This window comes from Schistocerca americana, chromosome 1 (assembly GCF_021461395.2).
Source record: "Schistocerca americana isolate TAMUIC-IGC-003095 chromosome 1, iqSchAmer2.1, whole genome shotgun sequence".
Taxonomy (NCBI): domain Eukaryota; kingdom Metazoa; phylum Arthropoda; class Insecta; order Orthoptera; family Acrididae; genus Schistocerca; species Schistocerca americana.
The window spans coordinates 950421587-950444515 of record NC_060119.1 but is presented as its reverse complement, the minus strand read 5'-3'; positions in this window follow the sequence as shown (position 1 = coordinate 950444515).

Sequence of the window (22929 nt, the reverse complement as noted above, 5' to 3'; positions counted from 1 at the left end):
GCTGTGGTTGAGCGGCTTTTAAGCGCTTCAGTCCGGAACCGCGCTGCTGCTACCGTCGCAGGTTCGAATCCTGCCTCGGGCATGGGTGTGTGTGATATCCTTAGGTTAGTTAGGTTTAGGTAGTTCTAAGTCTAGGGGATTGATGATCTCAGATGATAAGTACCATAGTGCTTAGAGCCACTTGAACCATTTTTTTGAACAAAGAGTGACTGAAAAACGTGTTGAACGAGTGCGAGTCTTTCACGCTCAGCCCGACAAAATATCGCCGCGGAGAGGTTATGCGCCGTTCTTTTTCGGTGAATCAACTGTATCTGGTGTTTCTTACCTTGATGTGCTACAACTATGGCCCGTGCCTCACCTGTAAGAAGCTGAACAACACATCTTCATCTTGGAGCAGGATGGTGCGCCGCCTCACTGGCATAACTCAGTACGCGACTGATTAAACGGCGTTGTATCCGATCTGTGGACTGACGTGATTATGTGGATGTGCCTCAGATAACAGCTGATCTATTCGACTTAAGCAACAGTGTTATTGCAACAGTTACTCCTGACACATTGATCAAAGTTTCGGTACACCTTGCCTACGGGCTCGATGTGTGATCGTTTGTGTTTCTCTTTCATTTGATGTGTTATTTACAGTTGTAAGGTGAATGAAAAATGTGCTACATAGCCTTAAAACTCGTATATTCATTTTGAAACACCCTGTATATCTATTACAAGTCGTATTTTTGATGTTGGTGTAGTAACTTTAAGTGCACGTGGCACAAACATGCCATTAATGTCTATTTTCTCCGAGATCAAGGGAGGGGCTATTGAGAGTGATAAGGCGTTGCAGCACGCCTTGCGATGGCGATCGTGGAGGTAACTCTCTCCCAACTAACAACAAAAGGACAAATCTGTCAGGGTTATAACGTGCCACAATAAGCATTACTACTCGTAAACAAACGTTTAGTGTGAAATAACGATCATTCGTTAATAATTGGTCTTGTGTATGGCGACCAGTGCCACAAAGGTAAAACTGAGCACATTAGTGTAAAACTGTTTAATTGAGGATTTAAAACTTATCCTTCAATCGTTTCTTTTCATGTGCATAACACTGCTGCGTTATGCAAAACAACAAACGGAAAATAGGAAGACGTGGTACATAAGACAGAACTTCCTGTGCGATTCAAAACAAAAGAATATTTCCACATTCTGTACCCTTTACGATAATCAGGACAGACGAAATTAAGGCTCTTATGAGCTTCCGTAATAGTATAACAACCCCGATTCTTATCACGTCCTTCACTGCAGATGTTTGGAAAGGTCTCCATCAGCTGCACGACAGGCTTGTAAGCGACGATACGGAGATGCTGTGACCCGTCTCCATACTGCGCCCAGAAATAAAAATCCAGTGGATTTACTTCGCGGGATCTGGATGGCCAACACACGTGTCTTCCCTGGTCAAACCATCTGTTAAGAAACTGGCCATCTAAGTACCGACGTAGCATTCTACTGGCATGACCTGTCGTGCGTAAACCATATCTCGAGACGTGAAATGTCACCCAGAGACTCTGGCAGTGAAGCAGCTTATCTCCGACGATCCCAGCCCACATGGCCGGCCCGAGTGACCGAGCGGTTCTAACCGTTACAGTCTGGAACCGCGTGACCGCTACGGCCGCAGGTTCGAATCCTGCCTCGGGCATGGATGTGTGTGATGTCCATAGGTTAGTTAGGCTTAAGTAGTTCTAAGTTATAGGGGACTGATGACCTCAGAAGTTAAGTCCAATAGTGCTCAGAGCCATTTGAAGCATTTGAAACCGGCCCACATGTTTACAGCAAATCTTCCTTGAAATCCACCATGTCGAATGTTTTGAAAGTTTTCATCTGCCCAGGTGTGAAAATTATCCATATTCACACCACATTCGCGAGTGAACGTCGATTCATCTGTCGCTAGTACTTCCCGAAGAAACTCTGTGTTGTTTTCATACTGTCCCAAGAGCTAGGGGCAGATGGTAGGTCTCCGTTGGTAGTCCGCTTCAAAAAGATGCTGAACTCTCTGGTGATAACGATGCAGTAACTCTTCACGCAACGTGCCAAGAGTAGTCGTATGAGATGATTCCACCTGACATGCCAAGCTTCTGGTACTTATTTGTCTTGAGTTTTCCTTCAACTATACATAGAATTTCCTCCTCAAGTCTTAATGCAGCACCATCACATTGTGACCCACAACCCTAGCATCGAGGACGAGGTGATCCCGTGCCTCGTAGTCGTTGATGCACTGCAACGAAGGTTCACGCGTTCGGAACAGGAGGAGCTGGGAATCTGAGACGCTAAATCTCCCTTGCACTTACCGCAGATTTTCTAACTAAATTAGGTGCATATTAGCTACTTCTGCCTGTATGCCTCCATAATGTCGGTGGTGTGTCTGCTTGCTTTCGGCAAGGTTATTGGCACTCGACAGTGGGTTGGTTCAAATGGCTCTGAGAACTATGGGACTTAACATCTCAGGTCATCTGTCCCCTAGACTTAGAATTACTTAAACCTAACTAACCTAAGGACAGCACACACGTCCAAGCCAGAGGCAGGATTCGAACCTGCGACCGTAGCAACAGCGCGGTTCCGGACTGAAGCACCTAGAACCGCTCGGCCACAACGGCCGTCTCGACAGTGGGGGGGTAGGGAGCTGTTACTGCTGTGTGGACGTGAAGAAGCGATACGGTTAACCTGCGCATCGCTCAGTTTACCATGTAGAGTATATCTGGTCGTAAAGCAAATGACATGCTTGTGGCAAGACTGTAGGACGCTGAGAAAAACCAACCTACACACTGATGTGTGTACGTATTAGGGATGAACGTACAAAAATGCCTGCAATTTCACCCGTTACACCCCCGTGTATCTTCTATCACTTTGATACGCTTCAGTGGTAACATCGCTCTCCACTGATCTGCAGTCTAGCAAACATAGATCCACGACAATTACAACAGGAAACAGAATCTCCTTCAAATATCGGACGGTAGTGGTTCTTAGCCGTCCTACTCAAAACGTTTAGGATGCAGAATCTTTCACGAAAAGTTCTTGCCCCTTTTATCGATTCGTTGTATTGGGAAAAAGACATGAGAAATACCTTGTAACAGCTCGTGGCAAATGGCATCCGTCGTTCCATATGATTAGTCGTTATGGGCAGTTTTAAATATCCAGAAAACCTTACGTTATACCCAGTGGAGTCAACTAATTCTTGAATAGCATTGAAATAGTGTGCCTAAGTGAATACGCCTGTTTAGAGTTTAGTACGCTCAATGTTACATTTAGAAACGCATGATACGAACTCAGTTAAAATGACATGTTGTGTAACCTTCACACCACAAGCGTGGCACACTAGAAACTTCCATCACTGGAGTAGAAAACGACCAATTTTCATCTCCTATTCTTGTGTAAAGGACAATATCAAGCGCACGCGAGGCGCCCGTGCCTGTGTATGTGTGTGTGTGACTAGAAGGATGTACCCCCAACGGCTCAGTAGTTAACTTTACTAGCCACAGCTTACCTGACACAGTCAGCCATTTTTACTCCCGTCTCCGCATCACTCTAATTCGTCATTAACATGTTGGAATATCAATTATACATTACAAATTTGCGTTTTTTTTAGTAAAGGCGCTAAAATAACGCATACCATAATATACGAGGATTGCACTTGATAGTGGGAAAAAATTCCCGAATCGCGTAATGAAAGAAATAAATAAAAGAAATTCATGACTGGTAGCAGCAAAAGTCACTCTGTAGCAAAATCACAGCGTCCTCTTGTCGCGGGTGTTTTGCAGCTGTCGCCACGTCTCGCATCTGAGTCACCAGACGCCTCGGTCTCGCCATTCTTCTTCATCCTCTTCTATTCCTCTTCTCTGCATTACTTCTTGGATATCCCTCAGCCACCTGTTTCGTAATCTTCCTCTTCTTGTTCCTTCGGGCCACCTTCCTTTGGCCACTTGACTTCTTCCATTCTTTTCACATATCTTAACCATCTGTCTTTCTTCAAATGTATCCGTAATACTGTAACACGTCTCGGTCGTTTCTCTTATCTCATCGTTTCTTAGGAGGTAAAATCGGGATATAGTACGTGTTCTTTTCAAGTGATCCGTTTCTAATGCTCTAACTCTCTTTTTTCTGTGAGTTTCCAACACTCTCTACCATATAACTTCTTACAGGTTTCACGATGGATTTCTATAATCTTATTTTAAACCTTAAACTCATTTTGAAGACCGAAGTACAGGATTTAATTTTTTGATAACTCCTTCCCCTACTTTATCTGTTGTTGGATTTCTCTGTCACATTTTCCATCACGTGACGGGATACTATCCAGATACTTAATCTCATTGTTAACCCAATGTGTAAGTTACGTCCCTCCTCTTCGCAACATGGTTATTGCATCATTTATAAATTAATTTTCAACCCCAGTTTTTATATTCCTTCAGAAAATTTCTCAATATGTGAGGTGTATGTTTTAACAACCTAACCATCAGCATGCCACTATGTTTACGTACATTGGTTCCTTACTTCATTCACAATGCCCATGCACGTTCTACACCAGATATCCAGTGCCTTCTCCACATGCAAGTTAAAGAGTGTGTGAAACGGACACCACGCTTTTTGAGTCCTTTAACTGTTGTGACGAACTCTCAAGAATTTTCTGCCCGCCTTAATGACACATCCTGCCGAATTTCAGACGTTTATGATACTTCCTACGTACATTTTTGGCAAATCCAGTCATCACTGCACCTCGAACAACATGTTCAGCGGCGTCATGTCCTGTGCTGTCTCGACATCTACAAAGACGAAATATCTTCCCCATGATCTGTTTAAGGATAAAAATGTTATCTGCACATGACCTGAATGGTTGAAGGCTCTTTGCTGTTCTACGTCGCCGTTCTTGATTTTAACATCAGTCCTACTGCCTGATAAATGAACATGGGCCACTTTTGCAACGATAAATGCTATACATTCGATTGCTTCCTTTTCTGTGTATGGGGCTTGGATACTATAACTTCCACTCTCAATCGACATGCTGTACACATCAGATCATTCATCCCGTCCAACAGATCCTGTAGTTCTCCACTTTTACTGAAGTTAGGAATGCCATCAGCCTTATCATTATCATCCTTTCACCCTGAAACTTAATCATACTGTGGAAACATTATGTACCTCATACTTTCTTCGAAGAATACATTGAGCAGTAGCGACGAGAACATACATACATCCCTGTCTTAATTCGAACACCTCGTTCTTGGTGGCCTAGTCTTATTGTTCCCTCTTGGTTCTTGTACATGATACACGTTAACCGTCTTTACCTGTAGCGTAATTCTATTTTTCTCGGAATTGAAACCATCTTGCACCACTCTGCATTATCGAGCGCTATTTTTAAGTTAACAAAACTTATGAGATTTTCTTGCGTTTAGTTGCCTTGCTTCCATTACCAAGCGCAACGTCAGTACCTCATCTGTGGTGTCTTTAACTTCCTTAGAGTGAAACTTATCGTCATGTGACAGATTCACAATTTTCTTTTCCATTCCTGTGCATATTATTCTTCGCTGCAAGAGCTCTTAAGCTGACTGCCATATTGTTCTCGCGTTTATCTACTCTTGGTATCTTCGGAACTGTGTGGATGACGTTTTTCTGAAAGTCTGTTGGTACGTCGATTGCCCCATAGATTCTACACAACAACCTGAATAGTTCATTAACTTCGCATGATCGGGGTTCACAGCCATGCAGAACTTTTTAAAAGGCATCATATAAGCCGGCGTATATGTTGTCCTTAAAAAACCTGAGTAGTGGTTTTTTACCACTTCAGCCAATGATTTTAGAAATTCCGACGAATTGATTTCTCTCCCTTCTACCATACTTGCTCTTAGATCTACCACAGCTCTATCAACTTTTGACTCCTGTGCTGGACCTCCTTTGCCTTCCACATCCACTCCAATTTCCTCTTCTGTCGCGTCGTCAGACTAATCCTCCCCGTCATCCAGCCATTCATTCTATTATTTCGACCGATCCGCCTTCTTCTCTGCGGTTAAAAATACAATACCCACTGCTCTCGTAATGTTAGATAGCGTGCTTTAAATTTTTTGAAGGTTGTTTCGACATTTCAGTTAGTTGAACCAGTCGTTCTATCTTACTTCTTTGATTTGTTCACATTTTTCCTGTACCATTTCGCGTTGGCTGCTCTGTACTCCCTGTTTATACAGATCCTAAGCGATCTGTATTGATGTATTCCTGTCTTTCGCTGACCAGTTTTGTAATTCCTTCTTTCGTCGATAATCTGACGTAGTTATTTTGCTACCCACGATTTTTTTTTCGCAGGTACCTTCACTATATCTACGATTGTCTCTCCTTCTGTTATTGTCATTTTTAGAGATGTCCAATGCTCTTCAACAGAACTGCCTACTCTGTCAATCGGTATCGCAGCTTCCACGTCCTCAGCGAACTCCAAACACGTCTCATTATTTCTCAGTACTTCAGTATCCCACTTACTTCCACATAGATTTTTCCCGATGATTCTCTTAACATCAGTCTGTCTATATCTTCCTCTGGGTACAACTTACAATCCAGCATAATCTCCACCGAACGAACAATGATGTAACCCAATCGGAATCTACCCGGTATCCGTATCTTTTCTAAGCATAAACCCTCTTCTTGTGATTCTAGAACAGGGTATTAGCTCTCAAACCCTGCCGCCCTTACTGCGAAACCCATATTTTCCGGTAAGCTTTTCCTTTATTCAATTCCTTACAACAGCCTTCTGGTGCCAACTGATTATTAGATTTTCATCTCTCATTATACACTGAATTATCCATTTAATATCCTCGTCTACTTTCCCCATCTCTTCATCTTCTCGTTGTCGGCTTTTATACCTGAACTATTGTTGTCGGCCTTGGTTTGCTGCCGAATCTGATGAGAACAAACCTATTACTGAACTGTCGATATTCTCTCCTCGACCTCCCTATCGTAACAAATCCTATTCCCGTTAGAGATTTTCTGCTGTTATTGGTGTTACGCCATATTTGTCTGACCAGAAATCCTCATCATCTTTCCATTTCACATCGCTAACCTCCACTACATCTAGACTGAGACTCTGCATTTCTCTTTCGAGATTTTTTAACTTTCCTCCTACCTACAAACTTGGCTGAAATTCCATACTCCGACAAGCAGGCTTTTATCCCTTCGTTGGATATTCGTGCCTTTTCTTGTTTTCTGTCCCCTCCTCCGCCACCTTTGTCAATGCCAGTGGCAAAACGAGTGTGGCTCTTGTGTTTGCAAGCCTGTAAAATTTTCTCATACTCTGTCAGACTGATAATCCAGGTTTGCTCATTCTTTTACCTCTTTCCTCACCACTGCAGCCACTCGAATTGTTACAGCCATAGCCACGTTAACAGAATGTTGAGAACGATTTTAAAGCAACTCTCTCTCACACACTTACAAACATACGCATACACACACACACATGAAAATACGCATATATGTCTGTGCAGAAAGTATGCAACCAGTTTTTAGCAGGAACGAAAAGCTGTAAAATCGTCCAGGAATAAGGAACTACTTATCCAGGTCGATTTTCGGTTGGTGCAATAGCGATGAATTTACATTTAAAATAACTTCTAGGGGAGCACAATTCTGTTTCTCAAATACGCCACGCAGAACATCATTAATGAGGAGATGTCGCAGTTTTGCGTACTGTTGCTGTTTTCAGTTTCAGTGGCCAAAGATATAACAGGTAAATTATTAGGGTATGAAATTATGTTTTTTGTGCGATAAAAGCCCAGAAGCTGTTAACGAATGTAAAAATTCGTTTGGTTAATTAGTAACATCGAAAATGTCAGCCAGCTTGATAGTCGACGTGTGCTGTACATTTTCGGAACAGGAGAGCACCAAAATATTTGTTTTATTGGCTGCAGCTGTTTCACTTAAAGATGAGTGATCATGCTCTGTTGTCTCCGCAGTGTTACCACATTGAGAGATAACACCGTTTTTGCTTAAGTGGTTCTCATTGCCCGAGTCATTAGCCTTTCCCGTTTTCTGTAAGCGGTTCCTCATATTTACGTTGTCGGATTGTTAACATTCGTCCCTTTATATTCCACACTCAATACGTGTGATCTGAAAGGATTGAATTATTAATTTTCACCTGTTCTACGGTCATACTAGTTTCCGTCAGCAATTCTCAGGCAGATAACGTAGAAGTTTAGGACCACCTAAGCGTAAAAAAAATAATGTTCAGGCGATTGTCAGCAGCACCGATATACTTGGAGAAATGCTGTGCAGCTTGAGCAATGGTGCTGTGCACTTACTGCTGTTACATGGCTACATTTTTCAATGTTTTCTGATTGTGCAAGCCGGTATTATGGTATGACGTATCTCTTACTGACGTTTGCAAGTTAGCTATGACATCTTTTCTGATTAAATGGCATGTACGACATATGAAGTTGTCACAATATTTTCCCTTTATGAAGATGATCAATAATCACAACCGGTTGTGAATAAAGAGATTGTAAGACAGCACAATGTTTACCATGCATTTCTCCAATCACCTAAGCGCAGTAGTCATCTTGCAACTACATGATTTACTTCGAAGACTTTCGGTATAGGTCGATGTTGAGATAAGGTCCATATTGGAAGGGATCTGCTGGAAACTTATGCTGCTCTAAATTTATTTCTTCTTGTTGCGTTTCACGACGCTGGTATTCTGAATAATGGTGGCAGTCAAATCTTTTTGACAGTTCACTGACATAAAGACAAAATTTTAGTAACCTGATCCATTGATAGACACAAAAATTTCGATTTTGCTTTATGTTGGGGACTTGCTGGTGAGTTCTCTTCGCATTTCTACTGTAGATGGTTTCAAGCCATTCCCTATTAATTTTACACGTTCATTTAATTAGTGTACGTACTATTATGCCAACAGTCACCACCCATACAATTATCCTTACTAGCCTATTTTGAGCTAGTACAATGTCATCTCTCTCATGCTTTAACTCCGATTAAAATTATTGTGTGACTGACGTATCATCGAGTCGAGTGGTAGAAGCCAACCGCCATCCAATCACTGTTCTTTCTCGAGCTCCACGTCCTCGTTTTGTAGATACGTGCAGCGCCTTCAAAAGCGACGTCTGATGCGACAATGCCATCCCCCGCGCTCGCTCCACCCCGCCACTGTAATCTGTCAGTTACAGGTAATTTTAATTGGAGTGTAGAGTCACTAGAAGCCTCAGTCGGTGCATTATATACGCGACTGTGAAGTGCAGGGTTACGCTCTCTGGCTCTTCCTGAATTTCATGTGATTTTCTTGTCATTTTTGTTTGTGAGATACATTGCCTATACACGGTGTTACAAAAAAGGTTATTGACCAAAGATTTCTTCTGAGGGTGCAGTCGAATGCTTTTTCATTCTCTATAAATGCTAGGTACGTTTCCAAATTGAATTCTCGTCTTTCTTGTGTAAGTTTCAACGTGAAAATATCATCGGCACGGAATTTTCCTTTACGGAAGTTTGCTTGCTGTACTAATAAAATTATATCAGAGATGTTTCGAAATTTTTCGAAAGAAGTTTCCCTTAACGCATGGAGGCGGAGCGGGAAATAGCTTTGATAACTTCAGTGGGAATTACGATTCTTCGGCAAGATCTACATACATAAATACGAATATGATCTTTTGGACATGTCGGATACCATATATATATATATATATATATATATATATATATATATATATATATATATATATATATATATACACGGTGTTACAAAAAGGTTCGGCCAAACTTTCAGGAAACATTCCTCACACACAAAGAAAGAAAATATGTTATGTGGACATGTGTCTGGAAACGCTTACTTTCCATGTTAGAGCTCATTTTATTACTTCTCTTCAAATCACATTAATCATGGAATGGAAACACACAGCAACAGAACGTACCAGCATGACTTCAAACACAATGTTACAGGAAATGTTCTAAATGTCCTCCATTAGCGAGGATACATGCATCCACCCTCCGTCGCATGGAATTCCTGATGCGCTGATGCAGCCCTGGAGAATGGCGTATTGTATCACAGCCGTCCACAATACGACCACGAAGAGTCTCTATATTTGGTACCGGGGTTGCGTAGACAAGAGCTTTCAAATGCCCCCATTAATGAAAGTCAAGAGGGTTGAGGTCAGGAGAGAGTGGAGGCCATGGAATTGGTCCGCCTCTACCAATCCATCGGTCACCGAATCTGTTGTTGAGAAGCGTACGAACACTTCCACTGAAATGTGCAGGAGCTCCATCGTGCATGAACCACATGTTGCGTCGTACTTGTAAAGGCACATGTTCTAGCAGCACAGGTAGAGTATCCCGTATGAAGTCATGATAACGTACTCCATTGAGCGTAGGTGGAAGAACATGGGCCCAATGAAGACATCACCAACAATGCCTGCCCAAACGTTCACAGAAAATCTGTGTTGATGACGTGATGTAGCATGTCAACGCAAGCACCGAAGTCAACATTACCTTCCTTCAATTGGGCCAACTGGCGGTGAATCGAGGAAGTACAGTACATACTGAAGAAACTAAAATGAGCTCTAACATGGAAATTAAGCGTTTCCGCACACATGCCCACATAATATCTTTTCTTTATTTGTGTGTGAGGAATGTTTCATGAACGTTTGGCCGTACCTTTTTGTAACACCCTGTTTACAACAGAGCCTATGCAACACTGATTAGCACACAAGTGTAAAAGCAATAGCAGATTCATCTATGAAGAAAATAATAAAGCCGAAATATAATACATGGTTTCCTCAAAGAATGTCTGCAGGCTGTCATTGAGGGAAGCCGAAGATCTGTGCAAAGTAATACACTTTCCTCAAAATATAGGTTTGCAATATCCGCACTTGTTGAAGGAGGTTAGGGAACGGCGTTCGTGCTGAAGAATTGCACCCTGATGACGAGTCGTAACCTCTCGCAGTTAAGTGCCGCCATTTTGGTCGGGGTGCGATATAGTATGATCCCTAAAGTGGACAACCGTCACCGAAGGAATTACCACTTGGTTAAAGCTCCATAACGTCAAGGATATGCATTTGCGATCATTTATGTGGGCACCAGCAAGGCGACAAAAGAAAGCCACTGTTTCCTTGAGCCCGGAAATATCGTCGGCAGTTCGTACTAAAGCCATGACGTCATCGAGGTAAGGGCGGACCGAGAATCGTTACTTCAGTGTGGTCCAGCGACGTAGTTTCGTGTCAGTACGACGAAACAAGGCTTCTAAGAACAAAACGAAGTGACATGGATAAGGGACTTCACTGGCGTGGCCATGACCGTTCACTGTGGTGTGGTTACCAGTGAAAAGGATGGCTAGGACCTGGCATGCGTCACGAGTAGAATCGAAAGCGGTTATCACATTCATTAGAAAACTGTGACAGATACGATCGAGCACATTGTGAAACTCGAGAAAAAGCAAGGTCGCCGAGATGTTAGTGCCTGTAACCACCGAAATGACAGCTCAACATTCGGTAAAGGAAGTTAAATCGTGTCTTGGTGAACGGCAACGACTTTGTCCAGCAAGTTAGAGAGACGGGTGTTTGCAGCTCGAAAGACAATTTTATAATCGAAATTCAGGAGAGTAATCGAAGTGATTCAAGATCAAGCCTAGCCTTTGTTACCCAAAAATGTTTTCATTCATATAAAAGTAATTTTAATATAATTATTTTCATTAAAATGTTTCGGATTAGTGTATATGGGATTTTAGTTGTTTTTCATACAAACGTTTAGAAACAAAGCGGACGACGTAAGACGTCCAGTGATCAGCCAAAACATTATGACCACCTTCCACACGGGTAACACCTGCAACACTTGGTGACGTGGAAGCAATGAGGCCTTGGTAGGTCGGTAGAGGGAGCTGGCACCACGTCTGCCCACACACGCCACCTAATTCGCTTAAGTTCCTAGGAAGGTGGCGATGAGCTCAGACGCAACTTTCAATCACATCCCAGATGTCTCGGTCGGGTTCAGATCTGGTGAGATAGGGGGCCAGCACATCAATTGGAGCTCACCACTGTGTTCCTCGAACCACTCCCTCACGCTCCTAGCCTTGTAACATAGCGCATTATCTTGCGGAAAAGTGCCATTGCTATCTGGAAACCTGATCTTCAAGGAGGAGTGTACGTGTCTGTAACCAGTGTGCGATACTCCTTGGCCGTCCTGGTGACTTGCAAGAGCTCCACTGGACCCACTGATGCCCATGTCAATGCTTCCCATAAGATAACCGAGCCGCCGCCAGCTTGTATGCGTCCCGCCGTACAGGTGTCAAAGAGTTGTGGCCTGGAAGACAACGGATTCGCACCCTCCCATCGACATGATGAAGAAGGTATCGGGATTCATCACATCATGCAACGCTCTACCACTGCACCAACGTCCAGTGTCGATGGTCATGTGCCCATTTCAATCGTAGTTGCCGATGTCGTGTTGTTAAAGTTGGCACAGGCATGGGTCGCCTGCTGCGGAAATCCACCCTTAGGAGTGTTAGGTGCACTGTGTGTTCAGACACACATGTACTCTGCCCAGCATTAAACTCAGATGTTAGTTCATCCACAGTTCGCCCTCAATCCTGTTTTACAAGTCTGCCCAGCCTGTGACGTCTGTCATCTGTAATGAGGGGCGGCCGCCCTCCCCTACGACGTCTGGATGTGGTTTCGCCTTCGTTTCACCACATGTTGAAGACACTCACCACAGCACTCTTGGAACACCCGAGAAGACGTGCAGTTTTCTAAACGTTTGTGCCGTGCCTCCGGGCGATCACAATCTGCCCTCGATCAAACTCAGATAGATCGCGCTCCTTTACCAATCTACACAAGGAGAGCATGCTCACCAACATTACATGTACTGTGCGTGTCTCTGACTAACCGTGACTCCTCGTCAGGTGACACTGCTATCGCTTGGACTAGATTATATCAATAGTAGGTCGGTGGTCATAACGTTCCGGCTGATCAGTGTATAAATGTACAGTTATCAATAGTGCTGTACCCTGAGCGTATAAAGTGTTTTAGTTGTTCAGACAATTATAATTTACCATTCTTGTAATTGTAGGACCTAGTTACACACGGTAAACATATCCGCAAAGTGATAGAACCTACTGAAACGAGGAGAGAACGAAATGAAATTTCACAGGTGGAGAGGATATGGAATGTTGTTCCAGTGAGTTTACCATCAAAATAATGTAGAGCATAAAAAAATGAGTACGTTGAGTTAAGGAAACGAAAATACAGATTCTTATTGACATAAACAGCTTGAAATTTTAGCTCTTAATAAATGGCCATTGAGACGGCTGCCTGTCTTAATGCATGCATGAAAACGTGGCCGAACCGTGCATTAAAACTGTGCCTAAATCTACATGAATGACAACGGTCAATATCACTACCCCTTGGACGAGACCTTATGACATACCAGAATAAAAACAATCTTTGTTGAGAAATTATTTAACATCAGTGACGCTTTCACCCTTTTGGGGCATCATCAGATTGTGTAAAAGTAGCATGATATAAAACCTGTCCATCATCAAGCCATGAAACATAGAAATGGCAACAGTAACTGGATATGCAAGTCATCCTTCCAGCAGAATATAGATCGAATATTTTGAGGGACAGGGAGATGCTACGTACTCGTGCGTCAGAACGCTATTAGCTCCTGACAAGGTTTTAAAAGTGCTCCATTGTCGATCTCTATTTGGCTAGCTGGCGGAATATTTCGTTATCTAGATTCGTGGGGCATTTGGATGTGACAGTGGGCTGATGGTGGACTGCATGGGAACGAGAAGGCTGGTATAGGATTCCGTCGTCTACGTTCCGGTCGACAATGTCTGATCACTACAAGGCAGGATCGCGGTATTGTGCACCAAACACATACCTGTAATCTGGAAACAACTTATGGACCTCCCCCCCCCCCCCCCCCCCGTCCCATTGGTCGCGAAAATCTGAATTAGGGAATCACTGTCCCACGCGTAAACTGCGTTAACTCGACAACAAAGACGGCAGCATTTGGGTGGTAGAGTGACCAGGAAGTGTAGGTGGCTGACAAATGGCGTCGCATTGTGTTCAGTGATGAATCACGGTTCTGTGCTGACCTGGATGACCATCAACATCTGTTTTAAAACAAAATTCTCGTGGTGTCAACGTCTCATTTGTGAAGCATGTATTTTCGTCACTAACTGCTCACTGATTATGCTCAATAAGCATTTTTTCATTTGAACTCAGCATTGACACACAGTCTCCATATCTCGAGCACTCAACGTATTTGTGATAAACAATATTACACATGCTTTATAGATTACCGCACAAAAATGTAACAGCTATTGGTAGCCTTTGTAGGCTGCTCCATGGAGGAATTATTTCCGTTCGTCATATTAACATTCCTTTAATTAAACTGTTATACATTTATGCTAGGCTTATGGCCCAACAATACAATTATTAACTGAAAGTCAAAATGTATATTAATTACAATAATGTTTCAATAATATCAGTTTACATAACCGCAAAGGAATACCAGCGGAATGCAGCAAAACAGACGACAAACCGCTATCCCTTTTCAGAGAGTTTAGATATGAATTCCAACCTTCTGCGCTGCGTATTTGCGGAGACGACTGCTGCAAATCAATGGAGCGGAATTAAACTCGATCCCATCAAAGCGCTTCCCATCCGAACGTGGCAGTGGGCGGTCAGTCCGGTGCCGTGGGACTTGGCTGTGAAAAATCAGATATCGGTTCCAGCTTCCGCGTCTAATTACCGCGAAATGCGGCGCTGGAATCCGTCGGTTGCTGTGCGACATCGACGGAGCGTCACCTCCACCTCCCAGGAGGGTGGTCGGGTAGAGGTAAGCGGTGACCGCCATTACTACCTCCTTCCGACATCGATTCCTGCCTCCCACTGGTCGCCACCTCCCTCCTCCCCCCCCCCCCCCCCCACGCATCCCCTTCCCCGTCACCGACCCATTACTTCCACCGCATATTATCTCCCGTACAGCACACGACCATAAATGGGCCTGAATTTGCACTCAAGCAGCTTCTCTTCCCGTTTCTACGCCTTACACGCCCTTCTCCCAATAATTCGACGTGGTCATCTCTCTTTCTGCCTTTTCCTTTAGTTGTCAATCCCTTTCCACATTTTCACATTTACTCTATTTTTTTACTTCTTCTCTTCGTTTCATTACGAAAGTAAGTGCCGAAAAAACCATTTACAGTAGACTTGTTGTCGAAATTAATGTAGTTAGTATTAGACTGTGAGCAAGCAGAGTACCAATGGGACCCTGGCATTGTCTGTCACTTCAGGTGCTCAGAGCGCTGTTCATGTCATTCCCAGACTGTGAAACTTTTCCAGATGAGAAACTTTCAGTTTTCTCTAGAAGTGTACACCAGGTCAGTCTGACCCTGCCGTTTTCTGTTTGTTACTGTGCATGCACCACCTCACTTACACAGCACGCTGCCGCCAATGTAAATCCAACATTGTGGAAGATCTACTAGACGATGGACGTTCAATGTTGTGAGACACTGTTGATTAATTAATTTGACCGAAATATTTTTAAAGATACGCAGTGACCCTGTAGTACACATTGTGTAACTGTTCTGCCTGTGAGTGTGAAGTCCGTGTATGTGAAAGTGTCACGCATAAATGACATTTTACTAACGGAAGCTGGAACGGGAAGTATTCATAGAAGAACGTAGTTGTAGAAGTGACTGTGCTCCTGCAGTAGTTATGGAATATGTCGAAACAGAGAAGTTTGTCGACTTTTCATACTTGGATGGAAGAACTACATTTGTCCACGGTAAGAATGTTCACTGTTGGAACATATCTGTCCTAGTATAATAGGTATGTCACCAGCCGATGACATTGTACTTCATATTCCAAGAGTGTGGAAATAATGAATGAATCCATTTACGAATAATTGAAAACACGTCAAACTATTTATATAACGCGTGTATTTCATTAAATGAATAGCGTCTTCATCTTATAAGACCCAGGGACCTTTCAAGCTTCATTATTGAATAGTTTCCATGATAGTTTTTACTTAGCCTGGAATTTTGATTGCGTTAGTAACGATGTCCATTGAAAAATACATATGGAGGAGACGCAAAATGCGTTTCGTATATTACAGTCCCATTTAATTATAACATATCTTATATTCTGTTAATTTGTCCAAAAAATAGTTGAGGGTCATTGTGAACCTGGTGTACATCGCATGTGACAGTTTCCGAGGTGTAAATTACTAGGGTTACAACACAACATTACAGAAATCCATACTACACATGAATATCGCATTTTTTACGAAATTTGTCATGGATATTGAGTCTTGAAACTTCATACATGTTGCGCATTAAATATTAAATATATCGTAAAAAAGAATATCTACCGAAACTCATACGTAAAAAACACAATACGATATTTCCAGAATGAGATGTTCACTCTGCAGCGGAGTTTGCGCTGATATGGAACTTCCTGGTAGGAGTGCTAGTTCTGCAAGGTTCGCAGGAGAGTTTCTGTGAAGTTTGGAAAGTAGGAGACGAGGTACCGGCGGAAGTAAAGCTGTAAGGACTGGCCGTGAGTCGTGCTTGGTTAGCTCAGATTGTAGAGCAATTGCCTGCCTAAGGCAAAGATCGCGAGTTCGAGTCTCGGTCCGGCACACAGTTTTTATCTGTCAGGAAGTTTATATCAGCTCACACTCCGCTGCAGAGTGAAAATGCCCCAGGCTGTGGCTACGTCATGTCTCCGCAATATTCTTTCTTTCAGGAGCGCTAGTTCAGCAAGGTTCCCAGGAGAGCTTCTGTGAAGTTTGGAAAGTAGGAGACGAGGTACGGGCGGAAGTAAAGCTGTAAGGACAGGGCCTGAGTCGTGCTTGGGTAGCTCAGAACGTAGAACAATTGCTCGCGAAAGGGCAAAAGTCCCAAGTTCGAGTCTCGGTCCGGCATACAGTTTTAATCTGCCAGGAAGTTTCACAATACGATATGATACTTTAGAAGGATCCTTTGCCAAGAAAGTTTCGGTGATCAACGAAAAAAAAGGAGGCACGATTTCAAGAGTTGACTAACAGATACAACTTCCACCAATTTTTGACTCGCTTAGAGACATTACTGGCGTCTATACTATAAATGCGTTTTATATTTCTTGCGTGATTTTTCTAGGAGGTGGAGACTTACTAAGTCGGCACTATCGGTGCACTGTAGTGAAGCCCGCAGACAGCGTCCAGAGCTCTAACGTTAAACATCACGTAAAAAATAGTTTAAATTATATTATAAATACCGATGTTCAGCATAACTTCTCAATACAGGTGTAATAGTTTAACGAAACTAAGAGTGTCTAAATGCATTTTATTGTACTTAGCAGGAACCTCAGGTGATATTAATGTCTTGAAGGTGAAAGTAACACCAAGCACAAATAATTTCATATGAGCAAAATTTTCGTGTCTAATATAACGAATTACAGCATGGGTAACTAACCCTGATGTCATGATCAGTATTATGAATACCTCATGTACACAAAACCGTCCATGTGTATAGAGATGCTGATATGTAGTTCTTTCTAAATATTTTCATGTAAAAATTAAAATAAAAAAAGGCTGTTGGGCGCCATCTCAGTTGCACGTCTGACAGTTGTAGATGTTGTGGATACTGAATACCGCCATTTCCCTGTTTGAGCCAGGTGTGAGATTAAGCCTCTACACAGCTCTCTTCATTATGTTCTCGACCAGACATACCCATCTGGGCGCTGCACTGTCACATTTTAGGTCTGATCACAATCAGGAGTCTAGGATGCGAAAGTGTGCAGACGTGGTTTTACCCGAATCACCTATGCTCCTCTTTGAAAGGTAAAAGGCGCGATGGTATTTTGGAAAATAATAATGAATCACGCCTTACTGTAGCGAAAACTAGAAGAATGCATTTCAGTGAACGAAATCTAGGGATGACAGAGTGGTGTCGGTTGGATGTCAGTGGCCAGTTACGTACGTGCACAGGTGCCACGCTATTAATCAGTCACGCTAGACCGCATGACAACGGCTATCTCGCGATTGTAAGAAGCCTCAAACGCCTCAAACGCCGACACTTTGTCATTTCGTCCATTTGTCACTCCAGGAAAGTTCTGCTATCCTTCTCTCCTTACTACACGCTGTAATTATTGAAGATTAATCTCAATAAAATGAAGTGATCTGGTAAGTACGATGTTAGCCACAAATAAAAAGAACGAATCTGTAACGACTATTTAAATTTAGATAAGTGGGGCATTGTTCTCTTTGAATCGGCAAATTACATTCGAATGGAGTTGATGATTATAGTCCCTGCCACGTGGGACTTAATTCAATGTTTCTGAAATGATTACGTGCTCGCCTGAACATTATAAAGCTCTACCAAAAACCACAACCTAATGTTTCGAACACACGATCAGCTTGTCATCTGCCCAATTGAACAATGAAGGCATTGAATGCCACTAAGAATGGAAGTGAATCATTGGAAATATATACGTATGAAAGGTACTCTAAATATCTCAAGCAGCAAATGAAGAGTACGAACCTGGATGTGCTGTCTGGTGCTGTACCTGCTTAGACGGAACATAATATTTAGCACACAATCAGTGGTGAAGTTAAATAATTAATTTGACGGACACGTCAAACCTCACTATTTTGCTATTTCCGTCAAAGACGATCTCTTAAAACTCACATACTCTGATAACAAGTGTAGTGATTTCGTCGAACTGTTTCAGGTGTTTCATTACTGGATATACGTTTTATGATGTATGAAGGCTTTTGGCTATTTACAGTTTATATTATCTACATAGCCAGTTGCGTGCCATGTTTCGTGCCTTTTACCACTAAGGTTTCCATTGTTACCTTTTCTGGGCGTTTTACTAAAACATATCCACATTAAACTATTGCAAAAAGTAGTCCCGCGCAATTTTCCACTATTTATGCTTGGTGTAACACTTGACAATCAACGCCTGCTACTTTACAGTGCTACTTTACATTATGTGTTGCATTCAACTGGTCACTAACCACGACTCCTCCTCTCATTCACTCACACGTAACAAAACAGTGAAATGCTCGGAATAGAGTATGCAGGAGATTTGAATGCAGAGAAAGCAACTGATTGTGGCATCGACATCACGGTTTCCGGCTCTTTTTGTGATATGCAGTTCCCCTGTTAATTAACAATGGTAGTTTCCGCGTCTGTACTGTTTTGTGATATGACAGCATTCGGATCATCGTATAAGTGAATTTGTGCCAACATAAGAAACAGTAGAAGTGACATTACTAAATACCTCAAACACAATTAAATCTGAAAGTGGTAAAAATGACAATTATAATTAATTAGTAGAATGCAATAGCAAGTTTATGAGAAGCAGACACCCGTATCTGCTAATCTGAAATTCGGGGTCAGCCGGGTGAACAACAGTATAGCTTGGATACGATGCTGCTGGAGTGGATAGAAACTGCTACAAACTGTTTATTGTGAGAAGGTTACGTTGTAAGTGATAAACCACAAAATACACGTCTGTGATTTTGAGATGAAGATTAGGATATGAGGACGTATAACCAAGGGAAAGATAGATGCCGCCAACTGGAAAACTGAAGATTCCTTTGGAGAAAGGAGAAGCACCTACATGAATATCAAGAGCTCATGTGGTAAGCCAGTACCAAGTAAGTAAGGGAAAGTTGAAAGGTGGAAGGAATATGTAGAAGCGAGATACAAAGGAAACTAAGTTGTTGGCAGCATTATAGAAATGAAAGAGGAGTAAATGAAACTGTGTTGGGAGATTTGATACTGCGAGAGGAATTTGACGGTGCAATGAAATACGTTAAAAAAAGGTAAACAGTATTTCCTCAAAACTATTGAAATCCTTGCAACAACAGACCGCAAAAAAGGATTCCATCTGTTGTATGATTTAAATGAGGCTGTCTAAATTCTCTGCAAGAAGATTGTAATCATTCCAATTCCAAAGAAGGAGTTACTGAAAGTTGTGAATATTACCGAAGTATCATGGTAGCAAAATTGTGGCACCAATTATATACTGAAGAATTGAAAAAGTGAGAGAAACTGTCGTTGGAGAAGATTAGTTTTAGTTTTGGCAAAATTCAAAAACACTCCTGCGAATAGTAGCCCAGGACTTATCTGCAAAAGGTAAACACACATTTATAGCACTTTCACATTTAGAGAAAGTTTTGACGGTGCTAACTGGAACGAATTCGTTGAAAAAGGTAATAGGGATAAAAGGAAGGAAGCGAAATGATATTACTAACTTGTACAGAAAGCAACAGTTGGACGTCACAGGGAACAGCGGTTGAGAAGGTCGTAAGACGTGGTTGTAGCCTATTCCGAAATTAATCAATCTGTACATTGAGCAGGCAGAGAGAGAAAATTTAAGAGGGAATTTAAGTTCAGATAAATAAATAAAAAATTTGAGATTGGCCGATAACGTTGCAATTTTATCAGACATAGCAAAGGACACGGAAGAGCAGCCAAGTGGAATGAATAGTGCCAGCAAACGAGATTATAAGATGAACAACCACAGGAGTAAAACGAGGGTAATGGAATGTATCTCAATTAAATAAGATGAAGCTGAAGCAATTGATTAGGAAATGAGACGCTGAAAGGATCCGTTCACCTTGAGGTTTTCCTCTTTCTAGTTCAAACTATTCGCATGTTTTTTTTATTTCCATCGCTTCTCTGAACAAGCGCGTGTGAGATAGTGCTTCTCTACAGCCAGAACTTCCGTGTCGGCGAATGTTATTACGTGGTCGGTCTCATTCAGTGCGTGCTCTGCCACGGCCGTTTCTCCACCTGCCCCAACCTGCAATGTCGTTTATGCTCTTTGATCCTGGTGTTAATGGATCGTCCAGTCATTCCGACATAAACTTCTCCGCATGTGCATGGTATACTGTATATTCCCGACATTGCAAGTGGGTCTCTTTTCTCCTTCGCCGATCTAAGACACTCTTTGATCTTCCTTGTCGGTTTGAAAATCGTCTTCACGCCATGTTTGCGCAATATACGGCCGATTCTGTCCGTCACTCTGGGAATGTAGGGCAGAAAGGCCGTACCCGACATTTCTTTTTCTGGTTCCTTACTTCGCCGAGTGTTTGGCTCTGTTACACTTCTAATATAATTTGTGGAATACCCATTGCTCCTCAGGACAGTTTCCAGGTGTTGCATTTCTCGTTTGAGGTGTTGCGGCTCACCTATTCGTCCTGCTCTCGTTACGAGCGTACTAATCATGCCTCTTTTCTGGCTCGGGTGGTGGTTTGACAGTTTGTGCAGGTATCGGTCCGTGTGTGTCGGTTTTCGATACACACTGTGTCCCAGGTTTTCGCCGTCCCTTGTGACCAACACTTCTAGAAATGGCAGTTTCTTGTCCTTTTCTACTTTCATGGTAAATGTTATGTTGGCATGGAGGCTGTTTAGGTGTCTTACGAAGTCACCGAGCGGTTCTTCACCATGGCTCCACACCACGAAAGTATCATCGACGTACCTGTACCACACCTTAGGTTTGCAAGTCGCCGAGTCCAGTGCCTGTGCTTCGAATTGTTCCATGAAGAAGTTGGCCACCACTGGACTGAGAGGACTACCCATGGCGACGCCTTCCAGCTGTTCGTAGAAATCGCCATTCCACGTGAAATAGCTCATGGTGAGACATGCATGGAAGAGCTTTCTGATGTCTTGCGGGAAAATGGAACCGATGTGCTGCAGAGCGTCACTGGGTGACACTTTCGTAAATAACGAAACAACATTAAAGCTGACCAGGATGTCGTTTGGTGCAAGTTTCAGTTTCTTAAGCTTCTCAATGAAATATCCTGAGTCCTTAATATCTTGCCCCCCCCCCCCCCCCCCCCGCCGTCTAACAGCCGTGTACCGCAAGTCTCTAGAGGAACGGAGGGTTCCAAATGATTGGAAAAGAGCACAGGTAGTCCCTGTCTTCAAGAAGGGTCGTCGAGCAGATGCGCAAAACTATAGACCTATATCTCGGACGTCGATCTGTTGTTGAATTTTAGAACATGTTTTTTGCTCGAGTATCATGTCGTTTTTGGAAACCCAGAATCTACTATGTAGGAATCAACATGGATTCCGGAAACAGCCATCGTGTGAGGCCCGACTCGCTTTATTTGTTCATGAGACCCAGAAAATATTAGATACAGGATCCCAGGTAGATGCTATTTTTCTCGACTTCCGGAAGGCGTTCGATACAGTTCCGCACTGTCGCCTGTTAAACAAATTAAGAGCCTACGGAATATCAGACCAGCTGTGTGGCTGGATTGACGAGTTTTTAGCAAACAGAACACAGCATGTTGTTATCAATGGAGAGACGTCTACAGACGTTAAAGTAACCTCTGGCGTGCCACAGGGGAGTGTTATGGGACCATTGCTTTTCACAATATATATAAATGACCTAGTAGATAGTGTCGGAAGTTCCATACGGCTTTTCGCGGATGATGCTGTAGTATACAGAGAAGTTGCAGCATTAGAAAATTGTAGCGAAATGCTGGAAGATCTGCAGCGGATAGGCACTTGGTGCAGGGAGTGGCAACTGTCCCTTAACATAGACAAATGTAATGTATTGCGAATACATAGAAAGAAGGATCCTTTACTGTATGATTATATGATAGGAGAACAAACAGTGGTAGCAGTTACTTCTGTAAAATATCTGGGAGTATGCGTGCGGAACGATTTGAAGTGGAATGATCATATAAAATTAATTGTTGGTAAGGCGGGTACCAGGTTGAGATTCATTGGGAGAGTGCTTAGAAAAGGTAGTCCATCAACAAAGGAGGTGGCTTACAAAACACTAGTTCGACCTATACTTGAGTATTGCTCATCAGTGTGGGATCCGTACCAGATAGGTTTGACTGAGGAGATAGAGAAGATCCAAAGAAGAGCGGCGAGTTTCGTCACAGGGTTATTTGGTAACCGTG